General features: G+C 49.6%; 1 protein-coding gene across 8 annotated transcripts in view; it reads right to left on the reverse strand.

The window, feature by feature from the left end:
• LOC120948425 (protein winged eye) overlaps window positions 1-17,895 on the reverse strand; it is a 277,477-nt gene that overhangs the window by 96,315 nt on the left and 163,267 nt on the right. For 2 of the 8 annotated variants that reach the window (XM_040364723.2, XM_040364722.2), the window contains exon 2: window positions 1,235-2,270. The exons of the other annotated variants lie outside the window; for them this stretch is intronic. The gene's annotated coding sequence lies outside the window, so the exon portion shown is untranslated. The remainder of the gene's footprint in view (window positions 1-1,234; window positions 2,271-17,895) is intronic. 8 annotated transcript variants of the gene reach the window in all.

Below are 17,895 nucleotides of genomic sequence, written 5' to 3' on the forward strand. Positions count from 1 at the left end.
GAAGAGAAGCTTTCCACGCTGGGCTGATTCTCTTCTACCTCGGAAGGTTTCTTGGAAAAAGATTGCTCAATTGTCACGTCGTTCAAAAGGGCGCTTCCCCCCAGCCCTCCACCTCGGGATCGTCATCTTTTCCAACCAGCCAGGCCTGCAGATGGGGAGGACCATCTGGACAACAAAAGCGTAACGACTCCCTTTTTCTTTATTGCAAAAAGGGAAGAAGGTGTTTTATTTGCCTCGGGACACCGAAGGTTGAATGAAGATGATCGAAGAATTGAAGCTCCTTTGTACTGTGTGTGTGTGTGTGTGTTTGTGTGTGCACGCGGGGGAGCAGGACTGTGGGGAAAGGAATGAAGGTCCTGTTTTTCACTGTCTTCCTGCAGAGCATGGCATCCATGCAAATAGCCGGAACCGGTCATACGCCAGGCTGGAGAGAGCACACTCAGGAAAAGGATTATGTCGTCCCGTCAATTGATTGCAAATGATGCTCCTCTATCCTTTGTCTGGGGTGGAAAATGGTATTTCAGTAGCTCAAGGTGAAATAAAACCCAAACAACCGGTAGGACCGTTGCGGCAGTAAAAAAAGGAACCATCATACAATGCATAAGAAATACAGATAGAAAGAGAGAAAAAGAAACAGAGAGAGAAAGAGAGAGTGTGTGTTGAAAATATCGCAACCGTGGCAGGGAAGACTCCACGAAAAGTCAAGCCATTGGAAGAAAGGAAATTGAATTCAAACCTGGGAATGGAGTATTCGTGCGGAAATCGAAAAACATCTTTCTTCAGTTGGCTTGGAAGTCCGATATGTGTTTCGTACGATTCGTGTGGCTTTCCATCGCTGGAAAGCCACTCTAGTATCCAAGAAGCACAGAGATTTTGTTGCCGATTGGTAGATGCATCTAAGTTCCTGTACCCGATTCCGATTCCGCTCCAGCAGCAGTCTGTGGAGGAGTCCGTGAAGTTTGTTTGCTGCCGCTGGTGCACCGTGATAACCGGTCAGCAGGCAGCGGAAAGAAAAACAATTCCACCCAAAAGTCGAAAGCAACTTAGCCGGCGCAGAGAAATCGATAGGATTGAAAGTTGATTGCAAAGTTCAGGAAAGATCACGGGAATCGACAAGGGTGAGAGAGACACGGCTCGGGCAAACGCCGACTTGGTGAAATCTAATAAAATATTGCAAACTTCCCCAAAGAACAAAGTGGAAACGCTAGAACCCCGTAGCAGCTACGATTCTTACCGGTTGCGAAAGAAAGATGCTTAAAGGACGCCTCCTGGCCTCGAATGTATCCGTTCATGCTGAGAGCGAAACTGTCTTGTCTTGGTATCGGAGTCAGGCAGGAAAATCTGTGTTCCGGTGCACGGAACGATTTCGATCGTTCGAAAGCTGCTGCTTTCTCCGGTCGAAGCTGAATTTACGACGCAAAAGTCGCACCGAGGTAACACACTCCGGGCGCTATATATCGATTGCAGCCCGGGCGTACAGCTGGCGGAAGTGACTGCAGCAAATCACTCTCTTCTACACGAACGGTCCTCGGTTTTAGGAGGATCAATTTTTTAAATTTGATTTTTCCGCCCTTTCCACCGGGGTGTGACGTTACGGACAAATCACTGTCCTGGCTGTTTTTTTTCTCTTCTTCTACACCTTTTCGATTCCACACTCTGCCTTTGACTCACACCAGCACCCGCGTACGCTTGACCGGTTTCACAAAACGAACCAACGCACATACACGCACACCGATATGCACACGTCTGCAAACAATTTTCACACACCGGTATTTTCACTTTTCGCTCTCCGGCAGCTGGGGCCAGCGCATCCGACTGTACGTGCTGCTGCTGCTGCTCTCTGTACCATTTATCAATATGCACCACCGAAGCCTTTTTGCACTTTAATCACCGCACACTTTGCTAGATTCTAATCACAATTAAATCACTTAAAAGATGCAATCATCCATCGACCCGGAGAGAGGACGGCTTCGCTCTGGTGGTGCTTGGGAAAGCCCGCGTTCTCACAATGCAATTTCCGCTTGTCGAATTCGAATTGGCCAATAAATATTCTCGCCCGGGTTCACAGCATTTCGCACCGTGTTTGACTGTAACTAATTCTTCGATTCAATTTCACTGTCACGGAGGAAAAAACGGTTGTATGTGTGAGTGTGTGTCTGTGTGCTGATTTATGCTTCGAGCACGATGACCATATTCCGTCGGACCCTTTTGTGGCGATGTTCAAGTTTGCAGCACGTTCTTTTTCTGCTTCTCAGGTCACCTGGAGATGTCTGCGTTCGGTGCACGGGAGCACAATTCGAAGAGAGATAGAAAGATATCATACAATAAATCAATAATGCTTTAAGTGAGCTGGAGCTATACTTTGCACCTCCGGAAGGGAAGGACTGCTGTTAGCAAACGGCGGCAGCAATGACACACATCGGTAGAAAATTGAGATTTTTGTATTGTAGATTTCTGTAGGTCGTTGTTTTAGTTCCAGGCTGTAATGTTCGACTCAAACCCACCACACATCAAAGCGCATGCTACGTCAACTCTGCTTTACAATGATTAATTATTACGTTACGAAAGCGTGCAAATATTCCGTTCATTAAAAAAAACCAGTCCCCCATGAATCCCGCCAATACTGGACATGCAAATACTGGGAATTGCAAACAGCCCGGCTCGTTTAAACACTCATTTCCAATTGAATGCAAATATTTATACTCTTTGTATGATGCATCGGGGGGAGGCTTATGGGCGGTTCTTCCAAACAAGGTGACCTAATGCGTCGGTGCACTCCTCCTTCGCCAGGCCCTTCCAATTACTGCCCCGTGTATAACACGACTCACGGTAATGAGCAAAGACAATAAAACGACGCTTTAACTTCATTGAACGAATAAAATCTGCAAGTGCAGCCGCTCAAAAGACAATCCGTTTGGCCCGAGAGAATGGGTGAAAATGGGGGAGGTGAGGTCAACTGGTTGATTGTCAGCTGCTGGCATGTTACATAAATCAAACCCCCCCCCCCCTCCTGGGGCCTGGGTCGACGACAAGCCCAGCAGGGCCAGCGAAAGTGTGACACTGGGCAAGTCGATGTCATTTTTGACACATTCCCCCCCCCTGCCTGACTGGTGGGGACCTTGATGCTGTGCTGCTGTTGCCGCTGCCACTGCTGATCTGACGACCCGCGGCAATGCAATCCCAGTTAACGACAATGGAGTGGATTTGAGCTTGGCTTAAGCGCAGCACACAGCCACAAGAAAGTCACATTCCCGTGACGGCGGTTGCGCGAGGCCAGCCGCCACCATGCTGTGGAGGACGCGTGAATTAACGATGCAAATTGTTTCTATTATTCATCGCGCAATGCACATGCGCGCGCACATTTGCGCTTACAGTGACACACACACGCCGTGCGAGTGAATTTGCAAATGCAGCTCAGTGACGCACACACACAACCACAGACGATGCGCAAAAAGGGCTAGTAGGAAATAGCGCCGAGCGCGTTAAGTACAATTTACCCACGCATCCTTCTGCACAATCGTTTACGGGGCGCAAGTGTACGAAGGGGGGCTCTGTGGCGCACACATTTGTCTCGCGTCACCCCCACGGACGATCTAATTCCACCGTGCGGATGACACACGGCCTGGTGGGTCTGGACCAGGCGCGGCACACAAAAAGCAAGATAAATGGCTGCAATTCACGCCTTCCAACACCATTGCAAGCCAGAACCAGCCGCCGCCGGGCCTCGCTATTGCAGAGTGCAAAATTTTGAAACCCCCAAAGCGTCATCCAAGCATCGCCGGGTCGCCGACAGTTTTTCTGACTCACTCATTTCATCGGCACAAGAGTTCCTTTAAGCCTGGGCGGCGGCGGCGGCGGCAGAGTTCTGCAAATGTTTGGAAAAGCTTGGCCCCCACTGGGCCCGGGGACGACGAGTAATGGGATTAGAGCGTAATATTGCGCGAGAAGAGCTACTCCTCCGGCCGAGAAAAGTCCCGGAAAAATACTTCCACCCCCGCCCCCGACCCTGAGAATGCAGGCGCGCCTGGGAGCAAACATGGTTCCATTAAAGTTGCTGCTGGTGCTGCTGGTGCTGCACGGTGGTGGACGTAATTCCTTGTGCCAGCTTTAGTGTACCAGCAGCATTGCGACCAGGCGAGCGCGCTGCATGTTGAATTTGTGTGTTATGTGGCGCGGGTTGGCTGCGCGTTGGAAGCGCGGGACACGACAAAAGCACCCCCCTAGGGGAGGAGATAATAGAAAATTCGATCGAAAGGAAAATTTCGCCTCTTTCGCCCTCCGGGCCGGAGGAAGCAAAAGCACGGCAGAGAGAGAGAGAGAGAGAGAGAGAGACAGCCACTCTCTAATGACTGCTATATATTTCGTCCCGCTTTATGTGCCCGGAATGATGGGAACGAGGGATGATGGAAATAGCGGAATGGTATGTTTGGGGGAGGGGGGGGGGGGGCGGGGAGGCAAAAACCTTCAAGAGCCTTGCAGTGTGCGCACGCGAGAGCACCGACACACACATACACACGCACACACTGAACACTTGTGAAGCTGAAGTCGAAGTGCCCTCTTGCTGTCACGTCCGGTGGATAAGATTCCAAACTTGGAGGATGCCTTTTTTTTGTTTTTTGGTTGGTGTGCGCTTTTGCTCTTTGATGAAAATGGCGTGTTTTAGAAGGGATCAATGGCATCTATTTCTTCTCCATCTCCTGCTTCAATGACATGTATCGATCGATTCCTGGCTGGGAGAGCGCGCGCACCGACCCGGGCCGTTGGAAGTTGTGTTTGCGGAAATTGCTGGCGGCGAGTGAGGCAGGCTCTAACTAAACCAAGAACAGAGCAAAACAAAACAGAGAAAAAAAAACGCTCAGCCTGTCTGAAGCAAACGCACTTTTCAAACATGGACGCGCGACTGTTCTACTACGGATGAATACAGCTGGAATGGCAGGCTCTAGTGGTTAGCATCGCCTGGCAGTACACCTCAATTTCGAGCCGATTGTGCACCGAGCGGGGTACAACAAACTCCCACACACCACGGATGTGCACACTGTGTGTGTACGACGAGTTCCAAAATAACATTTAAAAAAATCATCCCCAAGTGTGAAGAGAGCGAGCTGTGATTTTACGTACAACACCCCGACAATCCAAAAGAGTTTGAATGTGGGCGGCGGGCGTGTAGTAAAAAGAGTAAAATTAGATAAAAATACCAGCCACTAACACGGGCTCTGGGTGTGGAAAACGGGAATCGGATGTTTACGATTTAAAGCACATGCGTACGAAAACTGTGAAGCGCATTAACGGTTCGGAGGAAGTGTTTCCTGCGCTGCGTATACATGAGAGTGTACATAAGCTACACGAGAGACGGTTCACGCTACAGTCGCAGCCGAACCAACGGTAGCACCGAACCAATTCCAATATCGTTTCGCTTATTAAGCCGAACACACCAATTTCGATCTCATTTCTGTTATCACTCATTATCTCGCTTTTTCCTTGCTGCTGCCGCCGCCGTCGGTTTCCCACGCTCGTCAGCAGCGGCCCAAGCCCCGAACGCCAACTACTCTCGACTCGAAGCGCGCAACATTATTGACCTTCTAGTGCTGCCGCGGCCGTGCCATGTGGTCGTGTAAAAATAAATGCACACACCACAGAGGACGAGAACACAACCGAAGCGCGCCAAAGTACCGCGATCAAACCCATTCCCCCTTGTGGTAGGGGGTGGCAGGGAATAGGGGTACATTCTGTCCGCTTTTACAATCGCACCGGATCGTTGTTGAAGATCACGAGTGGATTGTGGAGAATAAAATAAAAAAAATCTGCTGGCGAAACCTGAATCGATGGCAGTCCTTCGATAAGCATCGAGCTCCCCTGCTGCGGAGCGGCGCGCAACGTGATCCGCGCCAAACACGAAAGAATAAAAATGTAGTTTACCCTGCCTCCCGCTCTCTCCTGCTCTTTCCCTACCGTCTTTTGCCCTTCGTCTTTTTTAGACGGATGCATCCTTGCACGCGGCAAGCACAGTTTCTCAGCGGAGGAAGGAAACGTTCGCAACCCGAAAGCATGTTTACGACGCGACATTGCCATTCTATTATAGTTGCGAACGCACACACACGCTCACAGCACACGGGATGGACGGGTCTTTTCTTTTCCTGGTATGTGCGTGTCTGTGTCTGTGTGTGTGTGTGTGGAAGGATTTGTTCCGACGATGCACAGAGAACGACGCCCTTCACCCGCTGTGTGCATGTGTGTTTGGACCCGTATGCTGCGCGCTTAATGCTCTTCCCTTGTCCCTGTGTCCCGCACATACACCACCGCCGTACCAATCGAAGACACACACACACACACACACACACACACACACACACACACACACACACACACACACACACACACACACACACACACACACACACACACACACACACACACACACACACACACACACACACACACACACACACACACACACACACACACACACACACACACACACACACACACACACACACACACACACACACACACACACACACACACACACACACACACACACACACACACACACACACACACACACACACACACACACACACACACACACACACACACACACACACACACACACACACACACACACACACACACACACACACACACACACACAGAACATCATACACATGGAGGCTGGTTGAGTTCTCTCATATTACTAAGCACCCCCTTTTAAAATGCGGGCACTCCGACGGCTATTATTATCATTATTAACGTGACTCTTATTATTGTTATTAGCATTATTTGCATTAAATTTTACGTTCCAATAATAATACAGTGCAATCTGCACCAGAGAAACAAAGAGCTCACAAAGCAACACTCGCCAAAGCCAGACTAATCTCGCCCAGATTGTGGCAGCAAGATTGGGCTTGCCAAGATTGGGCGTTAGATACTGCAGGCGATTCTCCCTCACAGTGCGATTCGTTTCACTTTCTTCCCGGAGCAATGGCGACAGAGCGCACCATAAGCGGGCGCATTTTCGTACGGCCGTTCTATAGCTGTAAGTGTACATCAGCGCACAGAGCGCGTCGTTAAACGTTAAACAGACGCTAAACAGCCCTTAGCTCCTGGGAACTCCAATATCCTTTTCCACATGTTGCCGTTCCGTTGCAAAATTTTCTCATCGCCCCGCTCAATGATCCGGAACAAGTTCAGTTGGTGGCGCACCTACTACGACAAGTTTTCCATTAAAAAAAGCCACCGAAAGGCGCAACGGACACACAGATGCAAACGATGTGTGTGTGTGTGTGGTGTGCATATGCTGCGGTGTGCGGCGCCTTTACTGCATCACACCGTCGCTACCGGTCCGATGAGTCACCGATCGGAGGGGGAGAGGGCGTTGGGAAAAGCATATGGCTTCGGCGGGAAACGGGTTTCCGCTGAGGGCTAAACAAACCCTAAACACATCATGCAGCCTTCGAAACCCATTCTGTATATTTGGTGTTTGTGTGAGTGTGTGTATTCCAGGCAGGCAGGCAGGCAGGCGAGCGCTGCTGCCCAGTCTAGTTGTCTAGCGAAGGAAGACTTGAACGCTACCCCCGCCGATCCCGGGACCAATTTTGCTGCCCCGTTTTTGCAGGGCAGTAAATTAATATCCCTTTGGAACATTATTATGCTGCTGCTGGTACACGCTTTGGCTCTTCCTGGGCGGATGATGCATCGATTCGCCCGCTCTCTTTCTCTCGCTCGAGCTCGAGGGTGCTCTCTGCATGTGGCGCGAAGGTCATTTTTCAGCTAGCAGCCCATTAATTGCTTTTACCACCCGCAACATCGACGGCGCTGGGCGGGCAGGCAAGAAAGACCTTGTCCAGAAAGGTGCCGGTCGGGTTTGGTCAGAGAGAAGACGTGGAACGTCGTGGTCAAAGTTCGCCTCCTGGTCCGGTGGTTTTGTTTTCTTCGTGGTTTTTGCACCCCGATCTTGTTCCCGATCACCCCCTATTACCAGGAGAGTACATGCTCCTCTTCCCTGAAGGAGTGTTGGAGTTTAAGCTAATGGTTTAATGAATGGCTTTTAAAGTGGCACGGTACCGCGTGGTGTGAATTGTGCCAACACGACATACACACACTCTGCGGGGAGGACGTCTCTTGAATGCTCCAATAACTGTCATGGATAATTTGGAACGGTCCGATGTCAAATAAATGTTTTCACAGTTTTGTACTCCACCGTGTTCTGGAAAGGCGCTCGGAAAAGCTACAAGTATGCACGGTTCAGAGAATATAATGAACACCGAGGTTGTGAGACGGCTAGTCTAAACTCACATGTATAGTTTGAACAAAGAAAGGAACAAGAATTTGCCTCGCTGCTGAGTCCCAGCAACCTTAGGCCCTAATCTTATCAGCTTGACGCAGAAGCAGCAGCTGAACAGCAACAGTGCCGCAGATGTTTATCGGGAATTGTTTAAAAAAAGATGGTAAGTATTTGTTTTGAGCTTTCGCAGCGCGTCCGATAACGAACCGGCAACGAAGACGGGACAGAGAGGCTCACCATACAAAAAAAGCAAATAAGAAAAGAAATTTGTCTTCTGATACGCACACACAAATCATCTTTCTCCGCCATTGCTGGAATGTTGCATCCTTATCACGTTTGCAGGGGCCAGGCAGAAATCGCATTGTTACATTAGTCGTTAGAACGTTAGTACAACCTGTGCCTGTGCTATAACGCTTATCCGACAAATGCCTCGGACAAAGATGGCAATCAATAAGGATTTTCACCGTTTGCGTCAACAAACAAACAAACAAAAAAGGTAGAGCCTCAAAACTAGGGAGGCACACTCTCCCACACAACACACAAGGGTGTGTGTGTTTGTGTGTGCAAGACAAATTTTTATCCCACAAGGAATCGCATAATCGCATCCTCCGCGGCGACGAGCTTTCCATAATTTCCCCTTGCCGGTGGCTGGTCCTGTAGACGCACCAGGCGAGTGAAATTGGCCCCATTCGAGGGAACTCGAATCTGTGTGTGCATCAACTTCAGAGGTTCTGCCACAGGCTCTCACAGGCGAATGGTTACAGCAGCGATGGGATTACGGGTGTCATTGTGCAGGTGATGGATTGGAGTTTGGGAGTTTTATTTTTTCTTGCACACACACCCTTATCCCGCCATATTTCTTTGTGTAGCCGGGGCTCGCACCATGAAGCATACCGATTGAATGGAATCAATTGAATCCACCAAAGGGGGAAAAACAAGCCAGAGAGCAAACGCACAGGGAAGGATTTCAATCGCTTTACAAGGACTTTGGCTGTGTTGATTGTGTTTACCGTGTTATCAGCTGCACACACACGTGTACGTAAATAGTACTACAAAATTCATAAACACAATAGTCCCCACAAACTCCAAGACACACGTGAGTTTTTGTTGATGCGCAGCAAACCCGCGCTCGATGCGCAAAATGCTCGCAAGCTGATAGAAAACAAATGCCGACGGCAAATCTTTCACCGAAAGACAGCATAACAAACGCATGTTTGTGAGTGCGTCGGCGACGCGTTCCCTTGCCTTTGTTTGTAGCGTGCTTTTCTATCACAGGGCAGAGCGTACTTTTTAATGTTTCGCATTGTAAATGAGTGTTACTGCTGACTTACACACGAAGCAAATACTTTGCTCGGCGGAGGAACGCCTCGTGTCTTGCATGTGTCTATTTCGGACCAACAATTCCCAAGAGAAGCAGCAAACTTTAACCACAAATGTGGCAACCATCGGGTACTACTATTCCCAGTGTTTTGCAGCACTCAAAGAGCACCACTTTGATCCTTCGGGGCCAGGCCAGCACCACCACACACCATCCGTTTGAACTTCTTCCCAAAACCTGAATGCGTTACGTTAGGTCACAAACGTTTCTGTGGGACGGGGGAGTTTTTGGCGCAGAAATTCGGTCAAGGGATACTGCCACTGAACACTGACCCCGCGGGGAGGGTGTTGCTGCCTGAGAGTCAGTTCTTTTCCAGCGCCCAAATTCGCCACACAGCAGACACTCCAAACACGCCGGAACAGTTTGGCAGTGTGGAACAGGTTTGCGTCCAACAACGACAACGACGACGACAACGACAACGACGACGATGATGACGGGCTAACACTTCTCGCCTCTTCCACCCCTGACAGGGTGGCGCATACAATGAGGCCAGATGGGTGGTGGTGTTGGGTGGGTGTTTGTCAAGTTTTTGAAAGTCAAATAAGGCCCCCGACAAGAACGGCAGATAGGGGAGAAAGAGACTGAGTATGTATGCAACGACGAGCAGTTTCTGCGTGCGTGTGTGTGTGTGTGTGTGCATCTATTTGGCTTACTGATTACACACACCCAGCGCGGCGCGGCATTCCACGCAATCAGCCTTGCCGCTCGCGCGCCCGCGCCCCCCGGTCCCAGGTCCGCGCGGTTGTTGTGGCCGTCGGGCCTCCTGCTGACTGACAGCGCACCACTTCGGGAGAGCCCCGCTCCATGGAACAAACGAAAAAAAAAAAAACCGTGTACTCGACGTCCTCCCTTTTGGGTCGACCCTCATTATTTCTCTCTTTCATTCTACCCTCGGTGCGACACAGGTTCGGGTCAGGGTGCGAGAGAGAAAGAGAGAGAGAGAGAGAGACAGGGTACGTTATCGATCAACGGACGGAACCCTCCGGGTCGTGGTCGGGGATGGAGGGCGAGGGTTGGGATGGGTTGCGTGAACGCAAACAGCGACAGAGACCTAGACTACACACATCACATACGCGCGGCGCTCGCGTTGTATGTTGCAATGGTGAGTCGCATTGGTGCGATGTACAGCTACAGCTAAGGCGTGTTGTACCATCGGCTATACGTTTGAGTGCGCATAATAATCGATTAAAATGTCGTTTGTGTCGCATCTGAACATATCTAGCTTCAGATGACCAATTAAAGCATCTTTATAGACGCACCGGGGCTTTACACACAACAATGCGGCGGTAATGTTGTGTAAATGTCTTTGGGGGAGGGAGGAGGCGGGTCGTGGAGGTGCAGATGTGTTTGCCTGGAGGCACACACAACCCAAGACGCAACACACTAGCGCCCGCCTAATGACGGTTATTCTCATCATTTGGCTCACCGCTTGTGATTAATGGAATGCCTTCGCCGGAACATTATTTAATGCGTATGTTTAAGCCCAAACGGATTACACCCCAAAATGCGTTCTGGGCCCACGTACCCACACACACACACACACACGCGGGCACATACAAATGTGTTCTATCTTCAATAAAGAGCTAATCATTTATTGATGGAACTATTCACAAATCCCATTTATCCAAAATTACACAATTCACAGAGCGCGCGCGCGAGCCAACTCTTCTCTGAAGCTGCTATTATTTGAATGTGTTTTATTTTTTCTTTCTGCACAAATAGCACTGCTTAACAACACTCACACATACACACACAGCACACAATGCATTATTGTAAGGCCAGCACAACACAACACTTTACCCATTTCAAACGAATCAATGAGAGTTGTTAGGAAAATTGCTTTCCCTTCATCACTGTTTGTTGCCTGCCTGCATTTGCGATGCGTGTGGAAACAAAAGGGAAAATAAAGCCCGAAATAAAAAAGAATCCACAGCTGTGCTTGAGAAAATCCATTTCCTTGGGTTGCAGAATGGAAGAAACAAAAAAAAAACACAAACACAGGCAAATGTAGAGTATGGAAATCAATTCCCCAGAAACAGAATGTAAATTGCTACGCGCAGCTCAAACGATGACAGTTGCGAAGCGTCGTAGAGGCAAAGAGGAACGAAGAAAGTGTGTAATATTCCAGCTTATCTAAAGCTGACCCTTTCGTTTGTGCTCGGTCGTCCTGAAGCGTGAAGAAAATGGGAAAGAAGAAGAATGCCGTCATGCTGTCACGCTGGGTGATAAGCGGCAGACAGAAGGTGTTGAATTTTGGGGAACGTACACCGAGAGAGAGGGTGAATATTTTTCATTAAAACTTTGATTTCAATATTCAGCCACGGTTGGTGAATCATTGCTTAGATATTTTTGTCTTTTTATGATCCTGCCAAAGCTACAACGTAACGCTTGGTATTGAAGACATTTATTTATAGATTATTTTCACAGCAAAAAAAAAGCAAAAGGCACAAGGGCGGACATTCTTTCTATTATTCTACTGTTTTAATTCCCGCGCTTGAGCACGACCGACCCTGCTAGCAGCCATACATCTTCTTTGATTTATAATTAACACTTAAAACTATACCATAGGACTGCGCTTAATTCGTGCTTCTCCCGAAAGCAAAATAATAAAAAAGAAAACGAACGGACAGACTGACTGTGTGGCTAATGTTCACTAACTAGTGCCATCAAGGAGACGGCGAGTTTTTATCCCCGCCGACATTATAGCGATTGCAATAATTTCTTTTTTTCGGGGAGTGCATTTTTCACACCAAAACCCCGCGCAATCTCCCTTGCAACAGCACACACCCCCCGCAAAGTTATCCAATTAGTTAACCAACTTGCCAGGGCCAGCCAGCCAGGTCCCCGTTGTACACACACACACACACCCGCAACACGGTGACGGTGCAACATTTCGGTGTTGTAATTTTGTCCGCGCACACCACACTGCAAACCATCTTTACCAAAGACCAAACGATCTTTTGCTCTCTCGCCATCGGGCGCTCCTTTCAGACACGGTGGCCACGACGATCATCTCTCGCTTTTCACCCGGGAACTCCCCGGGGGCGCAGGATGACGCGGCGCTGCAAAACCCATAAGAAACCGTACCTTACAATCCACAAATCCACCACGGAGTTCCCGCTTCTCGAGGGGTGAGGGTTAAAAAGATTGGAAAGGTGCTGGTTGAGCGAAGAGGAAAGAAAAAGCTTATAATGAAATGAAATTAAAAAAAAACGCACTGAACTACGATGAGAAGCTTAGAGTGCAAAAGCACGGTTTGCGCCGTTGTGTTCGTCCGGGGGGTGAATTATTGCAAGTCATCGAAAGTAAATAAGCCAAACTGCGGGGTCAGAAGAAAAAAAAAGGGAAAATCGCCATCATTTCATTTTACCCACCACCACCAGCCAGCCAGCCAGCACCACCTTCATCACACCACGCGACCTGGAGGCACGCTCTGGATGAGTCTTGAAACAACACAAGTGCGACGTTTTCGGAAATGTGTATAGATGTGAGTGTTTCTAACATTTTTTTCCATCCTTGTTTTGTCCGCGCTTTCTTTTACTTTTCCGCCCTCTCCCTTCCCCATGTCTCTAGCCCTCTCTCTCTCTCTCTCTCTCTCTCTCTCTCTCTCTCTCTCTCTCTCTCTCTCTCTCTCTCTCTCTCTCTCTCTCTCTCTCTCTCTCTCTCTCTCTCTTCTGTCGTTCCATCCTCCCCGGGCGCGTCGTTTGTTTAGTTCTCATTTCATTAGCCTTCTTTTTGGCATTCTTCTTTTCCCTCCGCACACAAACATAGGCATTTGCGGGTTGCGAGGGAAAAAAAAGGTGAACGGCAGTTCCTCCCCGGTTGCAGATGGTTGCAGCGCAGGCAAAGCGCGCGCGAGCGAGAGACCCGATGTTCATGGGTGGCTGTGTGTGATGGGATGCGCGCCGCTCGGCCCCCTCTTCTCTCGCTAGGCCAACAACACACACACGTAAGCAAAACATAAGAAGAGATTTTAATCACATTTCTTCTTGCCAGCCTACTCTCTACTACTACTGCAACGGTTTTCTGAGAAAAGTTGCTGATTCCTTGAAACCGGTTTCTTTTACGAGCGTAGCTTCTTCTTGATGTTGCGTTTCCTTCGCTCAATTTCTTAGAGCATAGGTCCCAATATGCCCGGTGTACCTTCGCCGGCCGCGCGGCTTCACATCATTCCCATCGGGCACCACACACCACAGCACCCCGGGACCACGGAGAGCGGGGCCGTGTGATGAGTTTGTTTTGCTTTGCTTTGCACATTTCCACCATCGAAGCGTTTCGCTGGACCTGGAGAGGAACCGTTTTTACCTGTGTGCCCATCGTCCTAGTGCGCGCGAGTAGGGGGAATTCTCCTCAAGTGCAAAGAAGAACACACAAACCTACCAGCGAAAGGACACCGTACGAAGGAGGTGGAAGACGCCCGAAACCCAGAAAGGATAGCCCAAGGATGATGATGGCCCAAACAGCAAAAAACCAACCCTCGGGTTCATCTCTCACTCTCTCACTCTCTCTCTCTATCTCTGTCTTTTAAAGGACGGACGCACAACACAAATATAGACTAATCGATAAACAACCATCCGATTTTCCGGATCCGTACCACCCTGCTGCGACGGCACAGTCGATGTAGTTTACAAATATTGTACAAATTGCTATAGATATACACGTACTTCACATTCAGGCGCACTTTGAAGTTGGAAGTGTGCAAACGATGTTCCGCTTATGCGTATTGCTGCAAACCAGTTTCGCAAACCAGCCGTGAGCCGCTGCAGCAACCTCGCAAGCTCAAATGCAACACAACCGGGACGGGAAGGGAGAAGAGACGAACCATTTTAGTGACAAATTCGGAAACTTGAGCCATTTCTTTGCGAAATGTTGGACACGAACGCCAAAGCGAAGAAGAAAAACGCATTAAAAGGCGCGACCGACGAATTCCCGGCACCGGGCGGGACGCAGGGTGGCAAGGGATGGTCCGGGCGCGCGCCCAATCGCATTAACCTATCGGAGAAATCTTGGAACTCGAAGACACAAGTGGACAGTGCGTGTTTGTGTGAGCGCGTCTGCATAAAACTTGGCTGGCAGCCTTCAGCGCGCCCCACTCGGGCCACTTTGTCCACAGGCGGGACCCGAAAGTTCCGGCCACTCTCGGGGAAGACACGCGAAAAATTACTTCCATGGACTCGGGAGAGAGCGAGCGCGCAGGCACGGACACGGGGACAGGATCAGCTTCCCGAAATCTAATAAAGATACATCACTCAAACCATCGCAGCAGCACACCACCACGGCAACACAGACACCAGAAGACGACGGCACTATTCCTTATGTTGCTTCGTTTTTGTTTTTCCTTCTTGCTTTTTTCTTTTTGGTGTTGTTTGGCTTTGCTGCTCTGTGCGCTCTAGGGGTACTTCTTGCCTCAAGGAAAAGAAATTTAATTTATCTTCACTTTTGTCATAAATCTTGTCCCTTCCCCAAATAAAACAATGGCAAGGAAGCATTTAAAAGTAATCAAACTTATTTTGGGACACAAAGTACCCCGCCGGTCGGCCAAACCATCGGAGAGAAACTATGGCGTTAAGACGTGATGGTAGCTTTAGATGTACATAACACATAATCATATGCACAGCATGACCGACGACCCGTGTGTGCCGACGATCGAAGGGATATTGTTTAAATTTTAAAACAGCACCTCTAACCGTGGCTGTCAGGAAATGTGTGAGAGATTGTTTGCTCAGCATGTATGCTTTTAAGCAGAGCAACAAAAAAAGGAAGCAACTAACACTGTTCACTGCACCCCAAGCTTTAAATGGGGCATTTGAAGCATTGAAAACCGCGTCGCTATCCCATAATCATAGACACCAGAAGTTTACAATCTTGAAACAGCTTTCGTTATCTTCACTTGGTAGCAAATCTCGTGGCTTTAATATGCATATTTACGACCTCAGCCCGGTTAGAACACGAACTCCAAGCGAGTTGGGAGAGTCACGTCTATGGGAAGTGAAGACGAAAACAAAAAAAAAACAAGAAGACATTGCACATTTCCATACAAATTTCCCCATCAATCACCGGAGTTCCCCCCTCAGCTTGGGGCGGCAGCAGCCGCTTCTTCAGCAACGTCTTAGGACCCACAAGCGGACCACAACCAGCAGAGCTGATCGATAAAATCTTTAAAGCTGACAACACACACTAACACAGCATCGGTATTTATACGGCCCTTCTTTCTCGCACCCTCAAGCTCTCTCTCTCCGCTCTCTGCTCTCAACACCACCATTTAACTTTTCCGAAATGTATACAAACCCATAAAAAAGAATCTCATTTGCCTCCGAATGCAATTTCTCTAAGGCTTTCCCCCACCGCTGCTTCCTGCCCGCTCCACACACACACACACACACACACGGGAGGGAGGAGTGCGCTACTGGGTTGCTTCACCTCAGCGCAGTTCCTTGACCTCCTTTTGCCTTTCCCGGGGGGGGGGGGGGGGGGGGGGGGGGTGAGGTTGGGAGAGCGGGCAAAGGAGTTGTTTTTCTTTCTTAGTTCTTGTGCCCCGGCTGTTGGGATTTACGTACGAAATCAGCTGAAACTGATCCTGCACCATCACCACCTCCACACCACCGGTGTACGGCACACACACACATCCAATCTTCCGGAGCGCACAAACCTGCCATTTGCTCGAATATTCATGAGCTCCGGGGGGAGGCGGCCTCAACACATCGGGACCGATCGCAGCAGCAGGCCGGACAGCTTCCAGCTCCTGCCTTCTTCTTCGTCGCCAGTCCCGCCAAATAGTGCTAGGATAGCTTTCGCCGACCCTTTCGCACACCCTCCCCCCTCCGTTTCAGCCCGGGTTCCTGCAGCTGCCAGCCACACCGACACAACCGAGCTTAACGGAGCGTAATTTCGGACGGGACGGATGGAATCGAGATGAGATCAGCTAGCCAAAAACCCAAAGGCCTACACACACACACACACACACCCGGGAAGCTGCACGCTGTCTCGCTCTCGCGGCTGGTGTCCGAAAATATCGACGGAAAGGCATAAATTCTGCATCACGGGCCAGTTGCGTCGTCTGTTCGGCTAACACCTACATTTGGCGCAAATGGATTCCGGTATTTGGATTCGATTTGGCGATAAATTTTCCTCCAAAATGAAGTAAACACTGCGCCGCCACCAGTGTGGACTGTGTGTGTGTGTGTGTGTGTGTGTGTGTGTGTGTGTACACACATGCACACACCTCTCGCTTTGGCCACGGACGGATTGCAACAGACACGGATACGGCGTGTGAGCGAATGGCCGCCTGCTGGCGGGTGGAAAAATAGTTTCTCCAGTGAAGTGGCCCATACGGGGGCAAACGGGAATCTTTCATGTTTGGTTTAGCACCCCCCCAGCCAGCCACAGCGACGGTTCAGAGTATTCAGGACGGTGCAGGAAATGGGATCAATTTTGTATGAAGTCTCTTGGACCGGGTTAGTGTGGGTTGGGTGTGGTTATTTTCATCGTGCGCGTCTCTCCCGCACCGGTTCCGGGGGGCTTTGCAGGTGCTTGGGATGGAAACGAGCTGTTTTCCATCATCCAAAATTGGGGACCCTTTTTTCCCGCCCAGCATTTGCTCGTTGGCGAGAAATTGTCGAGAAGAAAAAAGGAAGTTTGCTCCAGCACACTGCTTCCTTCTCTGCTCATCACGGGCATATTAAAGTGACAGGCGCCGGTAGATCTGTGCCTCTCTCTGGGTCGATGGGAACACAGCCTTTCCCCCGCGGGCCGGCACAGACAAACTGTCTAGCAGAAGGGGATTTGAGACGGAAGGAAGCAAAAAATCACAGCATCATTGATTTGGGTTCAACGGTGAGAGGTAGGAGGAGCCGGAGAATTCGTTTGCCGAAAACCGAACGGCGAGGAAAAAACCGCTAGGGTGAGTTTCGGACCCGAAAGCGTAATGACTATTGATTGAAGGGAAGAAGAAGAAGAAGAAGCAGAGCCGCACTGTGGTGGAGGTAGATTTTCGACAACCTCGTTACCGGTTGCGCTCTTCTCCTTGGTCTCACAGTGTGTGTGTGTGTGTATGTGTGTGAATCAACTAATGGTCGGGCGGCGGCGATCGACATTTCAAGCGCGAAGTTATGTTAAGCTGTCAATTAGAGATTTTTGGATGCAAAGATACGTTGGGATCACCGTAGGCTAGGGTTTTTTGCCTGAGGGATGTAGTAGTTGGCACAAGTCCAAGTGAAAATTAGGGCTCGGAGTGCGA

Source organism: Anopheles coluzzii, chromosome 2 (assembly GCF_943734685.1).
Source record: "Anopheles coluzzii chromosome 2, AcolN3, whole genome shotgun sequence".
NCBI classification, from domain to species: Eukaryota; Metazoa; Arthropoda; class Insecta; order Diptera; family Culicidae; genus Anopheles; species Anopheles coluzzii.